Consider the following 6,181-nt stretch of genomic DNA (forward strand, 5'->3'; position numbering starts at 1 on the left):
AAAAATTTGAGTTGGACACCCCAAGACCACTTTATAAGAGCATATTTGATCACTGGTGGAAGACTGCAAACACTGACACTAACAATGGCATTATCAAATGGGAACATTGATAGATTTGATGAGCATGATGGGTCGATTAGAGGAGTACATTTTCACAAGGCTTAGTCGTGTTTGTGTCTGTAGGTAAGCCAACTGGCTTGGATATTTATTGCATGTTTTGTGGTCCATGTGAACCTCTTTTTTATGTATTTAAGAGATTGAGAAACACTTTGAAACTGATCACCAAGGTTCATTTTTCAGTAGTTCCATCAATTGGACGATTGATATGGGTTTCAATGGATACATTTTTATATCCTGGAATGGTGGGTGTCTAACACCTTGGTGACATGGAGAGGGTTTTGAACACATTGGTGTTGTGAGAGTCCCTCATGTATTTTGACAAAAATTTTATGGATCAACTAGGAGATTACCTTTAATTGCTCTGTATTGTAAAATGTCTGGAAATTACACACGTCTAGTGGCAAGTTTTGTAGTGGTGTCAATTGGGTCTAGCTTGGGTGGTTGGGAAGAAAATGTTATCTTTCCCTGTTTGTGAGTCAATTGTTGTTTGAAGCTCTTCTTCATGAGCTATGAGGAATAGAGTCAATTGTTGTTTGGAGCTATGAGGAATATCTCAGTCTCACTACCGGACGGAGGGTGGGGTGAGAAATTACACGCAAGGAAAAAGGTCGTAAGGTAATCAAACTGGTATACCTATTTTAAAACCTTCTGAATGGGTGGGGATTGGGCCAGATGACAAGTCCTTGGTGATTTTGGCAGGCTTAGAAATGCCTCTCATAGTGCAGCCACTTAGCTAAATGAGAGCTGCAAGAAAAAATCCCACCCTCTCCCATCCAAGGAACAAAGTTATTTTAGAATTGGTAGGTTTAGTGAAGCTTCCCAGCCATGTAGCTTCTTATGTAGATATTGTGCGTGTATATTTAGGACATCTAAAGAGTAGTGCCTTCGATTGTAAATGATATTAACTGCAAGTCATCTGACATAACAGTCAAAAATACAATTATGAAAAGTTGTTATAACTCCAATTTACTTGTTAATGTTACAGGGAATGTCTTTAAGATCAATATATGGAACTACAATATGCACCGCTGCCTATATCCGGAGAGTTAAGTTCCACAATGAGTATCCTTAGATTGTCAGTGCCAATGACGAACAAACAATAACAATATGGAACTGGCAATCTTGAACTTGTATCTGACCTTACTAGCAACATTTTTTGTGTAATGTGCGTTTCTTTTCATCCTAAGGAAGATTTGGTCATTTGAAGCCCCGTAGATCAGACTGATTGTGTATGGGATATTTGTGCTCCGAGGAGGAAAACCATCTGCTGATGATATTAAGGTTAACACAAATGAACACAGATATTTTTGGAGAGGGTGATGTTGTTGTCAAATATGTTTTGGAATGTCATGACCATGGAGTGAACTGGGCTGCTGCTTTTCATCCCAGCTTGCCATTGATTGTGTTAGGAGCAAATGGTCACCAAGCAGATTGAATGGCATGCAAATTCAATTGCTTGGTGAAGTTATATCTATTTCATTAGAGATATATTAACAATTTTTTTTTTGTTACTCCTCTTTCTTGAGTAGCATCTCAGTTTGCATGTAATTCATTTGTGAAAAGTTAGTTTGTTTTGTTCTCGAATACTAAGGCCTGGCAAGTTGGATAATTTAAGAGGGCATGTGAAAAGTTTGTAGATAATTCGTTTGTGAAAAGTTAGTTTTGTTCTCAGAGATCAAGGCCTGGGAAGTTGAATACTTTAGGAGGGCACGTGAAAAATTTGTAGATAATTCATTTGTGAAAAGTTAGTATGTTTTTTGTTCTCGGGTACCAAGCTTGGGAAGTTGGATATTTTAACTTTTAAGAGGGCATGTGAACTATATGTCTCGTGTGATGTTCCATCCATGCCACGACATTATTGTTAACATTTAGAAGATAAAAGTATCTGAGTTTGAGATGTATCCAAGTATTGTAGAGGTGTCCAAACATTTCGTAGAGACCATGATTGCTTCTGGATCCTTGTAGCACATCTTGATCCGAATCTTCTTGCTGCTGGGCATGACCATGGGATGATTGTTTTCAAGTTAGAAAGAGAAAGATCTACTTTAGTTGTTTATGAGGGCACCCTATACTGCAACAATGACCATTTTTTGTTTGCTCATCAATTTGCAACTCAAAAATACTCTCAACTTATACAGATAAGAAGGGTTGGATCCATGAATTGGATCAAGGATGATGATCATTGTTGTTTAGCCCCATGGAGAATGTTGTCCTAATACGTTTGGATGTTGATGGTGGGTGATATGAACTTATTCTTGGGCCAGAGGATAGTGTTGGGCCTTTTTTGCATGCAATCAATTGGCAGTCACTGACATGAGTCATAACCAAGTGCTAAAAATCGCAGAAATAAGGTGATCAAGAAGTCTAGTTGTCCAGTAACTATGGATACAATTTTCTGTGTAGGAACATAAAACTTTCTTCTTGGGCCAGAAGATAGTGTTGGAACAGAAGAGTGACACAATGCAGGAAGAAAAGACAGCAACCTTGGTTTGCAACAGAGGATTGTACCTGGGGACCTCCATATTCCATTTGTTAAATACAGTGAGTCAGATGACATGGAAAATGTAGCCTTGCTGAGCAAGCATGCAATCATCATTGGAAGCAAGGAGCTTGTACATTATTCTCTGCATAAGATTATTTGTGTTAAAACTTAAGAGTGGTGCTCAGGGTGACAATTGTGCTTTGTTGTCTTCCAAACAAAAACTGTGGCCTTATTGGAACACTTGATGTTCAAGTATGTATAATGAAGGTGTCTGAGAATTCTGTCAATTGCATGAATGAGTTGGAAATAACTGTGTCATACAGATTGATGCATGAGTATATATTCAAGCTGGCACTGATAAAAAGGAAGTATGACAATGTTATGAGCATGATTAGGAACTGATTTGTGGACAGGCAGTGATTGCTTAGCTGCATCTGAAGGGCTTCCCAGAAGTGGCTCTTCACTTTTTTAAAGACGAGAAGGCATGATTTAACTTAGCAGTGTAGGGTGAAGCTATTCAAATTGATGTTGCTTCTGCAAAACAGAGAGATGTTAAGGTCACTGGTATACACTTGGAACTGAGGCCCTTTGGTAAGGAAATGCTGCCATTGTTGAATATGCTTACCAAAGATTAAAAAATGTTGAAAGGCTTTCATTTTGTATCTTGTCATGGACAATATTGATAAGTTTTTGAAGATGTTGGGGATTGCATAAATATAAAATGATGTTATGGGTCAGTTCACAATGCCCATATGTGAGTGCAGTAGTTCATGGGCTTACAGAGATTGCTGATATGCTTGTACTTAATAGTTAGGTGGCAATCTGCCCACTCTGCCATCTGGAAAGAAATCATCACTTATTGTGTCTCCTCCATCAATTTGTCGCAATCGTGAATGGCTGTTATTGAGGGTTACCGAAGGCCTTTTTGAGGGTGGGTTGCATAATGCAGGGGTTGCAGTCCATGAAGAAGAGGATGAAGGAACTGCAGCCAATAGGGGTTAAGACCTTGACACTTCTGGTGGGTTGGATAATGCAGGGGGTGCAGTCCATGAAGAAGAGGATGAAGGAGCTGCAGCCAATAGGGGTTAAGACCTTGACACTTCTGGAGTTGAAAAACAAAATGGCGAGGTTGTAGTGGTCAGTGATAGAGAAGTGAGAGGAGACAATGACGATGAGGTAGGATGGGATGTAGAAGATTTGAAGCTCCCTACAGATGTCTAAGCTGCAAATGTTGTAGGTACAACTCATAATGTCATTAGTTACGCCATCACCACGTATGCCAGTAATTCAAATATGGATACAGAAAATCTTTTCTTGCAGGTGAGAATGCAGCTGCTAGTAACATTAATATGGCGATGCAGCTCTCAAGTCAACAACTTGGTATTAAGAATTTCACTCCATTAAAAGTTAAAACCTTTGTTTTTGGATCTTTACATGGGCAGCCATACATACCTCCCTACATTTGTTTCTGCACTGTGGTCTTCTTAGCAATAGAGGGAGGCTGGAGTGAGACTGCTAGCTCAAATGTCAGAGGTCCATGAGCTTTGGTATTTAAGCTTTTTGAATTAGATGAGAAACTTAGACTAGCTTACAAAGCCACAACAGATGGGAAGTTAGCTTACAAAGCCACAGCAGATGGGAAGTTTAGTGAAGCATTAAGGTTATTTCTTACAATCTTGCACGCAATTCCAGTTATTGATGTAGATTCCGTTTAGGAGGTTGAGAAGCTGAAGAAATTGATTGGAATTGCTAAAGAATGTGTTCTGGGTCTTCAAATGGGGGTTAAGAGGAAGTTAAGGATCATACTGTCGAACAACAAGAGCTTGCAACCTATTTTACTCATTGCAACATTCAAAAAGTCCATTTGAGGTTGGCTTTGCTGAACACCATAGGTGTTTGCTAGGGAAATTCAAGTTTTCCAAAACATAAAAGCTTGGTTTTTCAGTACATTTAACTATAACAACAAGGTCTTCACCATATCATCATTCCAATTGGAAATAAAACACCAGTGATAATTTATTTCCTATTCACTAGGGATAATGGCCCTTTACAATCCCTGCACAAAATTCCAAATACGAGACAATACTTACAGCTGTTAGCTCTGTATAAACTGAAGTCCCAACATGCAACAATTGTTGTTCCTTTAGCAGCTCCAACAACCAACTCCTTGGACACCTTGGACTGCTCCTAGTGACTTGGTAGCCCTCCTGGCATGCCCCCTGTACACTCAATCAGCAATCTGCCCATCTAGCAGTTCCTCAGCTACATCCTGTAGGCCATGGTCTGCTTCCTCAGTCCTCCTGTAGCAGACTTCAAGGCCTTGGCCTACTCCTTTAGTCCTCAGTCGCCTTGCTGTAGCAAGTTCACACCGTCACCCCCCCTTCACAGAACTCCACAGGGCCACTAACTTGGCTTGATAACTGCTGGCAAATGAGCTCGCTGCAAACCATGCAACAAAGGCCCAGCAAGTTCTGCAGGCATGTGGGAGGCAGTTGCAGGATGCTAAAAACACTGAATTATGACTTCAGAAATCCTTTTGTTGTTTATGGAGCAACTTTTGCACCTCTATACCGTGGTCAGAAGTATGTGTCTGTCCACATTGTACACCACACTTTATTCCAATCATAAAGGGAAATCTGTGTGCTATATGTGAGCTTGTAGTTGTGTTTCGAGTCTTTAGATGCAGTTCAACAGAAAGGAAGTTAAGGATGATACTGTTCAACAGAAAGAGCTTGCAGTTTATTTTAGTCATAGCAACCTTCAAAAATTCCATTTGAGGTTGGCTTTGCTGAATACCATGGGTGTCTGTTATAAGGGATGGAGCTTTAGTACAACAGCTAACTTTGCTTGATGACTATTGGAAAGTGAACCCCTGCAAACCATTCAACAAAGGTACAACAAGTTCTGCAGGCATGCGAAAGGCAGCTGCAGCATGCCAAAAAATTGAATTATGATTTTGACTTCAGAAATCCTTTTGTTGGTGGTGCTGCAACTTTTACACCTATATACCATGGTCAATCAGAAGGATGTGTCCTGTCCATATTGTACAACATGCTTTGTTCCAGTCATACAAGGAAATGTCTGCCCTATATGTGAGCTTTCCATTGTGGGTTCCGATGCTTCTGGGTGCTGAATGTGCATCTTTATTTCAAGAAATTTCATTACCCATGCATATTTCAATATTGCACTCTCTACCTTTGAGAGCCACATTGAGAGATATGGCAGGACAATCACTAACAAGTCTTGGACAGACTTGAGGGTCTTCTTAAGAGACTGGAGGAGGCTGTTTATTGATCACTGAAGTGACAGTAGAAGTAAAACTTTCCATGTTTTTTCATTGTTTACAATTTGAAATTTCAGTCTCTGTTTTTGCTTCCCTTTCTCAGTCTCAGACAATGAAAAGTGCCAGTAATTTAGCTTTAGGTCTGGAGAATTTTTTATAGAACCCCCTAGGTGTTTATCCTATCTTTATCATGCAAGTGTTCTAGTGGTTTGTCTGAGTAGAAACAGGCACTAGGGTCTTATTATTCAACATCAGAAAGCAATGCAATTGTTTGAATGCTTTTTCATATGTAGGTC

At 39.7% G+C, this 6,181-nt stretch overlaps 2 pseudogenes; both read left to right on the forward strand.

Moving 5' to 3' along the window:
* Positions 1–4,162, forward strand: part of LOC149207310 (coatomer subunit alpha-3-like) — a 50,161-nt pseudogene extending 45,999 nt beyond the window's left edge.
* LOC149207311 (coatomer subunit alpha-3 pseudogene) lies at positions 3,608–4,470 on the forward strand (annotated as a pseudogene).
* The last annotated feature ends 1,711 nt before the right edge of the window (positions 4,471–6,181 follow it).

The sequence above is a fragment of the Pinus tabuliformis genome, chromosome 1_2, assembly GCF_031772625.1.
Source record: "Pinus tabuliformis cultivar Carrire ecotype Pingquan chromosome 1_2, CPIR1, whole genome shotgun sequence".
NCBI lineage: Eukaryota > Viridiplantae > Streptophyta > Pinopsida > Pinales > Pinaceae > Pinus > Pinus tabuliformis.